Source organism: Oryctolagus cuniculus, chromosome 14 (assembly GCF_051225735.1).
Source record: "Oryctolagus cuniculus isolate XC-2025 breed Fujian yellow rabbit chromosome 14, ASM5122573v1, whole genome shotgun sequence".
NCBI lineage: Eukaryota > Metazoa > Chordata > Mammalia > Lagomorpha > Leporidae > Oryctolagus > Oryctolagus cuniculus.
In genome coordinates, this window is record NC_142880.1 from 24,534,298 (window position 1) to 24,546,205 (window position 11,908).

An 11,908-nucleotide genomic window follows, 5' to 3' on the forward strand; every position below is an offset into this window, starting at 1 on the left:
TTACTTGAAAGCATTTTATTTTAAACATGTTCTATTTTTATGAAATAAATCTTGTTAAGCAAAGAGAAAAGTATTTTAATAAAATATATGTCATATTCCTTAGTATGGTGATGGATATTGTGATGTGATTCTACAAAAAAAAAAAAAGAGTATAGGCTGTTTCCCAAATGCACTTAACTCTTAAAACCAATTTTAGGGGTAGGAAACATAGGACATCTTAAAACTATTAACAGCTAGATAAAACAGTAGTATTTGCTAAAACCAAATTTTAGGGAAATAATCTTAGGAGAAGGGTTGGAAGACCTGGATGTCCATTTAAGGTATTCCAGAAGGATGTTAGCTTGGAAACATGAAGAAGAAGAGGGAGAGAAATGGGGAGGGGGAGGGGGAGGAGAGGGAGAGGGCATCTGCATTAAAGCAGGGCTAGAAATATGTCACAAATGAGTTGTTTCTCTAATTTGCCTTCTCATAAGAGGTTGGTAATTCTCTGTAGAACAGAGCACTATTTTCTTTCTTAAGAGCCCTGGGATTGCTCGAAGTGCAATCAGGAATGAATAGACTGGGGTATGGAAGAGGTTTTCTTTAGTACTCTGGGGTACTGAGTTGTATCTTCTTTTATTGGAGAAAATTTGCCTAATCCTGGCTGGTTGTTTCTTCAGGATGTGCCTGTGACTGACTTCTTTAATAGCTAGTGGGGCTGAAACGAGAGTAATCCGGCCCATGTTTCAGCTGCAAAGTATCAAGAGCAGATGCTGTTTAGGACACTTGAGATTGACAGCACAGGAAGATGAAATAAAAGCTCTGCATTAAATTTTTTCTTAGCTAAGGGTAAAGACCAAAAATAAAGACTGGAATTTCACCAAGGATGGCCAAGGAGTAAATGTAAAGACATTCTGGATGAAGTGCAAGGATCCACACAATACTTTCCAGTTGAAACAAGGCAATATACTTTGGACAAAAACTCTACTGAATGCAGGTTAGTGAGAAGAGGCACGGCCTGAATCCCCTGGATATCACAGAACTGAGGCTAGACAGATCAATCCCCCCTAAAGAGGATTCAAGAACTGGGAAATGTTTCTGTGACTCATGTGGAAACCTCAGCATCATGAAATCAAGGAACAGCCTAGAGATCCATCAGCCTAGGCTGATCCATCAACTAATCTGATGCCACAGTTGAATTTATGCAAGGGGTTGCAAGTGTATGGTTGAAGAATTTTTCCATATTTCTAATCAAGGGCTCATTACAACAGATGGTAACTTCCCAGCAAAGAAACTTGATTATTCAGTAAATAGCTGACACTAAACATATACATGAAATCTTTTAATCCAAGGGAAAATGAAAAGTCAAACACATTAATTAGTTGTTTTTTCCCCAACTCTTTATTTGCAATATTAACAAGAAGCGTCTCTTATTATCCTCCTCCTGCCAATCTACAGCTAAATATGTAATATAAAAAGGCTTTACTCTGAGCCATATATAACTACTACGGGACACACAGGCATATTTCATGTTCTTTTTGAATATGTGTATTTTGGTTTGATACTGATTTTATTATAAGGCAATGATGGCTTCACTTAAACCTACAATGTCAAAGTCGAATTTAGTAAATTTAATTGTCATATCATTTTAGAATACACATTTTAACATGAGTCATAACCAAGTTGAGAAGAACCTGTTTTAAATTGCTAGAGATTTTAAAAATAAGTGTTGTAATTATTTTCTGTTGGGGTGTGTGGGAGTGTTTTCCATACCCCAGTCTATTCATTCCTGATTGCACTTCGAGCAATCCCAGGGCTCTTAAGAAAGAAAATAGTGCTCTGTTCTACAGAGCAATTACCAACCTCATATGAGAAGGCAAATTAGAGAAACAACTCATTTGTGACATATTTCTAGCCCTGCTTTAATGCAGATGCCCTTCAAGGATATTGTTTCCAAATGCATAGAATTACACTAAATCTCGGAAAGCAGCAGGGATATCTGTCCCATGGAAAAAGATGCACACAGAAATGTGTTTACAGAAAATGAAAAGGACATAATTTGTTGAAGAAAAGTTCAATGACTGAACTCCAAAAGATTTTTGTGGCTCATTGTTAGGCTCTCAATTTCTAGCTCATTATAACAAAGAGCACATTTTTCCATGTTTGAAAACTATTATATTCTATTTAAATGTATTTCATTTATATTCCCCAAAACAGCTGTTGTCCCTTTAAAAAGCAAAAGCAGATTGAGAGAAAACACAAAGACTTGTAGACACAGCAAGGAGTTACAAGACATAAATTAAGAGCCATACTACACCAAAGAAAAGTGATCAGTTCAGAAGCACTCTGACATCACCTAGTAAAGTGGTGTGGTATAAGGTAGAACCTGTCTTTGATTACATAAAACATAAAATACACACAAACACACACACACACCAAGAGGGAGAGAGTGTGCATGCAACAGAGAGACAGAGAGGTAAAAAGTGTTCTTCTAGGCAAGTGCTATCACACGGGACTCCGTCTGCCCTCCAAGGAGAATCATTTTCTAATTTTCACAAAGATCCACCCAGGCCACCAGAATCCTTTAAACTGCTGAAGGTTTCTTGACACCTTTTGATGCTGGAAGTGTAGAGTTTGCTTGTGGCCAGTGCTTTTCTAATTAGTGGTGTAGCAACAATTTGAAAAGCACTGAAATTAGTCACTAGATCTGGATTCTAGTTCCTCCTCACCATCACTACCCGCCCTGATCTTCAGCATTCTCATTAAGAATATAAAGTCACTGCCTTTCACTTACCACAAAGTGTGACTGAATGTTTTAAATGAGATAAAAATAATCCTATCAAAACCTGTAATGTATCATGGACTTTACTACATAAACAAAGCAGGAGACATAAACCCAGAAGGGGGAAGACAACTTTTCTTGAAGAAGAATGAGCTTTTGCCCCAATAAAAAGATAAAAATTTTTAAAATAAACATTTAAGAAGGGCCAAAAACTAACTACTTTGATTTGATGAGTACACATCATATACAGATGTAGAATTATCATATTGTACCCCATAAATAGGTACAATACAAACTAAAAATTAAAAAGCTAAGGATCTGTAGAGCAAAGCAAGGACTTTTAATTCCACATATTTCCAAACTCTCAAAAGTCAAAACCAAAACCTGAGAGCCAGCGTTGTGGCATAAAGGGTTAAGCCACTGTCTGTGACACCAGCCTCCCATACGGGCGCTGGTTTAAGCTCTGACTGTTCCACTTCCAATCCAGCTCCCTGCTAATATGCCTAGGAAAGCAGCAGAAGATGATCCAAGTCCCTGTGCCCTTGCACCCACGTGGGAGACCAGAATGAAGTTCCTGGTTCCTGGCTTTGTTCTGGCCAGAGCCAGTCCTGGCTGATGTGGCCATTTGGGGAGTAAACTGAAGGATGGAAAATATTCTCTCTCTCTCTCTCTCTCTCTCTCTCTATCTCTCAATCTCTCTCCCTCTAATAAAATTTTTCAAAAATCTTCATAAAAACTAATTTGTGGCCAGCACCACGGCTCACTAGGCTAATCCTCCACCTGAGGCACTGGCACACCAGGTTCTAGTCCTGGTTGGGGCGCCAGATTCTGTGCCGGTTGCTCCTCTTCCTGTCCAGCTCTCTGCTGTGGCCCGGGAGTGCAGTGGACGATGGCCCAAGTGCTTGGGCCCTGCACCCGCATGGGAGACCAGGAGAAGCACCTGGCTCCTGGCTTCAGATCAGCGCGGTGCACTGGTCGCAGCGCACTGGCCGCAGCAGCCATTGGGGGGTGAACCAATGGAAAAGGAAGACCTTTCTCTCTGTCTCTCTCTCTCTGACGACTCTGCCTGTCAAAAAAAAAAAAAAAAAAAAAAAAAAAAAACCTAACTTGAGCATATTCTTGAACAATTTTTAATGTCAAGAGTCAGGTTAAGTTACAAATTGTATCATCTTTTACTTACAGGGTCTCATATATATAAAACTTAATGATTTCTCAAGAAAAAGAACAACAAACAGAAGACAACAGAGAATTTAAAAGGTGTGAAAGAATTTCTCATCTTCTCAATGAACACAGACTTCATTGCAAGCAAGAGTAGAGAGACGTAAATTAATATTTTCTCAATTTTCTCAGTTACATTGTCCTTATCCCAGTGTAAATACCTCACCAGGATGAGTATTCCAAGACTTAAAAATTCATAAGGCTGCTGCTTATCAGATGCTTAAACAACAAGAAAGTGACCTATTCACTAGCATCAAAGATGTTACTGTTGAACTCCCTGTTTTAATATGTGAAGAAACCAAAGAACTTTCCAAAGCAATTTTTAACATATTTGATTTGCAGTTTCCCCAGTTTAAATCATATGCAAAATATGATTGTATTCTACTATATTAAATAATTCAAGAAACTATTTAGACTAATATCCCCTGATTCTAGTCTTGGCTCTTTCTTACTGACCATTTAAGAGCCACCAAAGTGATCTTTCTAAAATGAAAATCAGATCATCTGTCTCTTCTGATTAGAAACTTTCCCAATGAAGTTTTATTACCTAGAACAAATGCCAAGCTATTCAGTTTGGCATAAAATTCTCTCCTTGATTTGACCCATAAATGCTCATTTTCATCTCACCCCACCAACCTTTATAAGCCAACACTTACTGCTCCTGCCAAATTGGATGGTTTACTGTTCATTCTGGACAACACCTGCTCTTCTGTGTGTCTTGATTACCCTCTTAGCTTTCTTTATGCTGCAAAATTATTGTTCTTTTTTCAAAACTCTACCCAGATATTATCTTACATAGAACATCTTCAAAAAGTCTCCAAACAAACTTAATTTTTCTCTTCTGGGCACTTCTTCCATACATTTACACACTTGTAATCTTGCATTTTTATCTCTGTACTCCATTTACTAGATTATGAATTTCTTAAAAGATGAACACTGTAGTTTCCCATGTCTGAAGCAATGCTTGATTTGTTAACTTGTTCTATAATATCTGTGTAGATGCATCCATAAGGTACCACTCCACCAGTATCTCACTTGTATTCTAGTATTAACTGAATCTCTTTAGCTTTTTATCTTCCCCTAAAGTCCTTACACTTGTTCTCACTTCTGACTTAAGAGTTTTCACAAGTTTTCCCTGAAATCTAATTCCTGTCAAGTAGATTTACTGATTCTCTAAAACTGATTCTATTATTGTCTGATTTTCTATTTGCTAGCTTTGGCTACAGTAACAAAGCTCCAAGTCTTAGTAGCTCACAACAAAATTTATTTCTCTCTCATATTAAATGAGGCTGCAGATTTGCTGTAGGGCAGAGTGGATATAAGGGAGCTATGCTCCATGTGCCTTCAAATTGCAGGATTTAGAAAAAAGGGCAACACTTAATCTGTCTCTCTAGAAAAAAAGGCAAGAAAAACAAGCAATAAATTCATTACACAATCATATTTCTGCTGAAGTTCACTCACAGTCAGAAAGAAAGTTACCTTCCTAATCTAACAGCAGAGTAAGGAACTATGTTCTACTCTACCTGCATGGAGGCTTGGCAAGAGCAAAGATGACTGCACCTATCATACGAGACAATAGATCATTGGTCTCCATAGTACAATTTATTACAGAAAACTTAAAGTATGCGTACTCTCTGCAATTTCATCAGAACATGAGCTGTCAACTGGCAGTCCAGCTAAATCTGCAAACTTCCTGGATCTGATGACTCTATCTTGAGCACCACCAACATATAGGAAGAGTATGGCCAGCAATAGAGCATAAAAGCTGAAGCACATTCTTCTGCCTGAATACAAAAGAAATAGAATCAAAATTTTTAACAAGGATATTTTCCAATCGGTTTTCAAATACTTGATCTCAATGGTGGGCAACGATGCTAATAATAGTCACTATCAACTGGTCTTTTCTTGGTATTAAGTATCATGTAGGAACTTTAAAAAAACTATGCTTTATAAAATTAGAACAAATTAAATAGTCTCAATTGAATTTGTTGTGCATTCAGACTGTTCATTGTCTCCATGTCTTTGCAAAAGGGAGAAGAGTTCTGCCAAATATGATTATTTTATTATTTTAAACTTAACCTTCCTGGTTAAGGAGACCCTTGACATCATTTCTGTATCTTTTTTTATTTAACTGTAAAAGCTTTTGATTCTAACTAAATTTTATCTATATCAATCCATCTAATTCAAAATTGCTATGAAACATAACAAGCTTACCAAAATAAAGAACCCCTTCCACTCATTAAATCACACATTTATACAAATAGAATGACCCATTTACCTGGGAAAGATATTGGCCATGTAAAACTGAATAGAAAAGACTGTCACATTCTCTGGTACATTCTGAGAGGGGACAAAATATATAATTTCATTATTTATATCAACTTCTTGGTCATCTTAGGTTGTACACCACCATTTCGGAATACAAATCTGAAATTGTCTACTTTTGTAGTTTAATCCAGCCAATTAAGTCAGTAATTATTTCTTTGCTTCTAGATAGGTAGCTCACATGATGATATCTCAGGCCAATTCCATTAAAGTCCATACACTTTAAGTAATGAAAGCAATATCATTTTCAATCACTAAGAAGTACTCCTTCCTTAAATTTCCAATGTATGTGATTAACAACACATACACATATACACACCTCATGTGTCTGAACATGTTGTCTTAGTGGCCTGGAGGGATGTTGTCTCTCTCTCTCTCTCTCTCTCTCTCTCTCTCGCTATATATATATATATATATATATATATATATATATATATTTAAAATCTTCCTATCCATTTTAATTTAACTTAAACCAAAACACTGGAGTGAGGAACAGAAAAACAATAACTAATATCTATGTATGTGAGTATCTATGAAAAGTTTTCTTTCATCTTTATGTCATATCACTTTTAAGTTAGATTGAGTGCCTGGCATGTACCAGTATCTACCCTACACAAGACTGAGCATCTTCAATACAAACCATAAACTTCCCTATATATAGCCTCTCCTCCTCCCATAAACACATAAGAGCTACTCCTCTGTATGTGAACCTCCTTGTTCTGGTATTATACTAAGCCCCAGAAATCCTTTTAACAACTGTGTCATTTCACTTCTATGGCCCCAACCTGGTAAAATTCAACTTTCATAATCCTTGAGACCCACAACTTCATAGGTAATATCTATGCCTTCTCATCTGACCTTCTGTCACTTATATTTGCCTGGTACCTTTCCCCAGGATGGCATTTTTCCCAATTTCAGGTGTGACGTCACACGGACAAATCCAAACATCAAGAAAGCATGAAACAGAGAAGAGACCCTAGTCTTCTTTTCTTGTGCATACACACAAAATGGATGAACACTTCTCTTTCCACCCCATTTCATTAACCTTGGAGGTCAGAACTAATTATATATCTTTTTCAGTTTCTGAAAGGAAGAAAAAGGGATGTGTATTGAATTCCTTGAACACTGCACACTCCATAAAGATGATCTGCCTTACCTCTCAGTCCTTCATTGAATGAAGAAATTGTAGTTTATATACACAATGGAATAGTATTCAGCTATAAAAAAGAATGAAATTCTGTCTTTCACTACAAGAGTATGCAATAGGAGACCAGTAGGCTTAGTGAAATAAACTAGTTCTAAAAAGACAAATATCACATTTTCTCTAATTTGTGGTAACTAATATGCGCAATACAAAAAAGTCACATATATGAGTGAAGTTGACATGTTGAGATATTTTTTAAAGATTTTATGTATTTATTTCAGAGGTAGAATAACAGACACTGAGAGGGAGAGACATAGAGAAAGGTCTTCCTTCTGTTGGTTCACCCCCCAAATGGCCGCCAACAGCTGGAGCTGCACAGATCAGAAGCCAGGAGCCAGGAGCCAGGAGCCAGATTCTTCTTCCGGTCTCCCAGGCGAGTGCAGGGGCCCAAGCACTTGGGCCATCTTCCACTGCTTTCCAGGCCATAGCAGAGAGCTAAACTGGAAGTGGAGCAGCCAGGACTAGAACCAGCGCCCATATAGGATGCCGGCACTACAGGTGGAGGACTAACCTACTGTGCAATGGCACCTGCCCCAATTTTGAGATTTGATTATTGTTTATAGCCCTTGTCTATACTCCTAAGAAACAGTGGTTTGTCCACTTACTACTTGTTGAATTTTTTATTTGGTGGAACATCAATCTTGTGATTACAAAGTAAATTCAAATTATGTCACTGCGAAAATTTAAAAACAATAAGGAAGTAAGGAGAAGGAAGGGTGGGAACAAGTATGGTGGATGGGGTGTGAAGTGTCATTGTGTTCTTATAATAGTCTATATGAAACACATAAAATTTGTTGCTTTTATATAAATAAATTTTTAAGTCCTTTAGTTCCTAAAATACTGGTTTATCAACATGAGTTCAGTGTTGTACTATGTCTTAGGAAAAGTAATGATGCCGTGGAAATAGCAACTAGAATTGATTGCTTCTTCAATATCCTCAGATATTATGTTATACACAAGATTTATAGTGAATCCTATGAAAATGAAAACAATTAGTAACTAGAAATGTAATTTTGAGAGAAAACGAGCTACGTCTCTGTTCAACAGTGTTAGCATCAAGCATGCACTAGTGTTATAAACCTATTCCAATCTAAGAAGGAGAATGAAGAATAGAGAGACATTTACCATTCACCATGATATTTACTAACAAATGAAGTGCCTAGAGGCCATGGTTTTAGAGAGACTCAGAGTGGGTCATAATAACAGATTTACAGTCACTCTTCTAACCTTTAAATCAGTGCTTTGCTACTAAAAGCACTGTAGAAAGTTCTTTTTGCATATGCAAAAAGCATTTAGTAATTTTTATCACAAAAATTTTCTTGCATATTTTCAAGGCATAAACAATACTCAAGTTGCTCAAATTTAAGTGAGAACATGTACATGCATAACACAGCTACAATAGTACATCCTAAAAATATTTTATATGCAATAAGTTATTTTATTTTCCAGTTTCTACTGAAATTAAATGCTGATTGTTTCCCTGAATCACAGCTTTTAACAGCAAGCCTAGAAATTACTGTCAGCATGTTTATTGCCTATGATCTCACAAGAAAAATGGGTAAACCCAGAACATACACATTTGGAAGTACTTTTGTTAGAACTAAATAGAATTCAGTAATGAAACAAATAAGTAAATCTTCCAAATGAGACAGTGAGCCTGGAGTATGCTCAGAACAATCCTCACTCCATGTGCTTTTTTTCCTTCTATGGAATCATTCAGTATCTAAACTTCCTAAATGCCAACCTTGGAAGTTCACAATAGGTCAAACAGAAATGTCAGAGCACTACATGTGGATTATCTGCTAGTCTTCTCAAAGTCTGAGGTCATGGATGCTACACAATTTTTACAGAATTCTTAGAAACACATGTAAAAATATGTCCTTTGTTCATTCTCCAACATAAGACAACTTTATTAAAGCAATTTAATCTTGATTCTAACTCTCTCTTTTTTTTTTTTTTTTTTTTTTTTTTGACAGGCAGAGTGGACAGGGAGAGAGAGAGACAGAGAGAAAGGTCTTCCTTTGCCATTGGTTCACCCTCCAATGGCCACTGCGGCTGGCACGCTGCGGCCAGTGCACCGCGCTGATCTGATGGCAGGAGCCAGGTGCTTCTCCTGGTCTCCCATGCGGGTGCAGGGTCCAATGACTTGGGCCATCATCCTCTGCACTCCCGGGCCACAGCAGAGAGCTGGCCTGGAAGAGGGGCAACCGGGACAGAATCTGGCGCCCCAACCAGGACTAGAACCAGGTGTGCCGGCACCGCAGGAGGAGGATTAGCCTAGTGAGCCATGGCGCCGGCGGGTTCTATTAAAAAATAAACTTTGTTGAGGATAAGTTACTTTCTACTCAATTTCATTCTTAGTTATATACATTTTGTTCATGGTTTTTGATGTTATATTTTGAATTATGTCTTGATAACAAGCTGTACGTTGACCATTATGAAATATGATAACATCTTATGTGATACTCTTTATCTTAAAATCAATTTAGGAATATAGCCATTCCAATTTACTCAGCTGTGTGGTTTACAAGTTATATGCCTTAATCTATTTGTATCTTCATTTCTGAAGAGCATCTTTCATGGACAACGTATATTTAGGTCTTCTTTTATTTACAACCTGGCAATCTCTACCTTTTTATACTTATGTGATTTGGTTTATGTCTTCTATACGATTACACATTTAACTCCCAATCCCCTCTATTGCAATGGACTCAACCTCCAAATTCTGACTCCACTGCAACATTTTTGAAAACCTGGGTCCATAAATTTTTATTTATTTGAATGACAGAGAGATACGGGGACGGGGAGGGGGAAGATCTTCCATTTGGTGGTTCACTCCCAAAATGGCCATAATGCAGGGACTGTGCCAGGATGAAGCCAGGAACCAGGAACTTTATCTGGGTCTCCCACCTGTGTGACAGGAGTTGAAATACTTGAGTCATCTTACACTGCTTTCCCAAGCACATTAGCAGGGAACTGGATCAGAAGCAGATGAGCTGGGGCTTGAACCGGTGCTCCCAGCAATGGGCAGTTTAACCCAATAAACTACAATGCCAGTCTGAGTTTATACTTTTAAAGAAAGGTCTAGAGTAGGCATTATTCCAGGTAGTGGTCCTAGTATACATGATCCCTGCCCTTCAAAAGAGACCCATGGCACAGCACAATTTCAGGGATTTCTTACCCATTCTTGGCCCTGTAGCAGCTTCCCCTTAGATTTGTGTAGTCTTGTTCTACACATGCACTGTCCAGTCTACAAACATGACTTGCAGAGGTCTCCACAGTAGTTCTGCATCCAACTGCCCACACACCACTCAGATTTCTGGTGCATTGCCTCCAGAGACTCCTACTGCTATCAACTGCCCAAAACTCTGTCTCTTAATCTAAGAACACCTTAGGCAGAAAACACGAGTACATATTGTCAACACCCCAAAATACTAGACTAACAGATTTTTTCTGGTTTTATAATTGTTAATTGCAGGGTGACTAATCTGGTACAAATTCCTCCATCACAGTTGGCTGATGAATGCACGTGCACAGATCTGTCTCCCTGAATCAACCACCCAAAGCACTTTAGGATTTCAGATTATCGGAAGTGCTGTGGTTCACTAGGCTAATCCTCTGCATGTAGCACCAACACCCCGGGTTCTAGTCCCGGTCAGGGCGCTGGATTCTGTCCCAGTTGCTCTCTTCCAGTCCAGCTCTCTGCTGTGGCCCGGGAAGGCAGTGGAGTGCTTGGGCCCTGCACCCACATGGGAGATCCTGGCTCCTGGCTTCAGATCAGCACAGCGCGCCAACCGTAGCGGCCATTTGGGGGGTGAACCAACGGAAGGAAGACTTTTCTCTCTGTCTCTCTCTTTCTCACCTTGTCTAACTCTGCCTGTCCAAAAAAAAAAAAAAAGAGAGAGAGAGAGAGAGAATTTTAGATTATCGTCTTTAATTTCTTCATGAAAATTATGAGCCACATTTAAAGAGAGTTTATTTTTGCAAACCTTGTTCCACAATCTTTGCTAATGATGTAAAGTCATCAACCACAGGGAAAAATCCAGCTAAATAAATTAATTTATGAATTTGAAGGGACTACCTTTTCTATTCCTCTTATTATTCATGCAAGTAAGTAAACTGACTAGGTACAAATCTTAGAAGTATATTTTTATTTTTTCTTTATTAAAGAAATATCTAAAGGATATTATGATTTCTTCATCCACAATGTACTTAAACAAGACAAATACAAAAATTTTCTTTACATATTGGTTGTACATTTCAGGTATAAGCAAAAATAGTCAAGAGTTTCCTAGGGTTCTGACTTAGTATGGAGAGCAGCTGCCATTATGGGGATCTAGTGTATCCTAGATATATCCCAGTTGATGAATTGTTCAGAATAAGAGAGAGTAAAGAAAAAT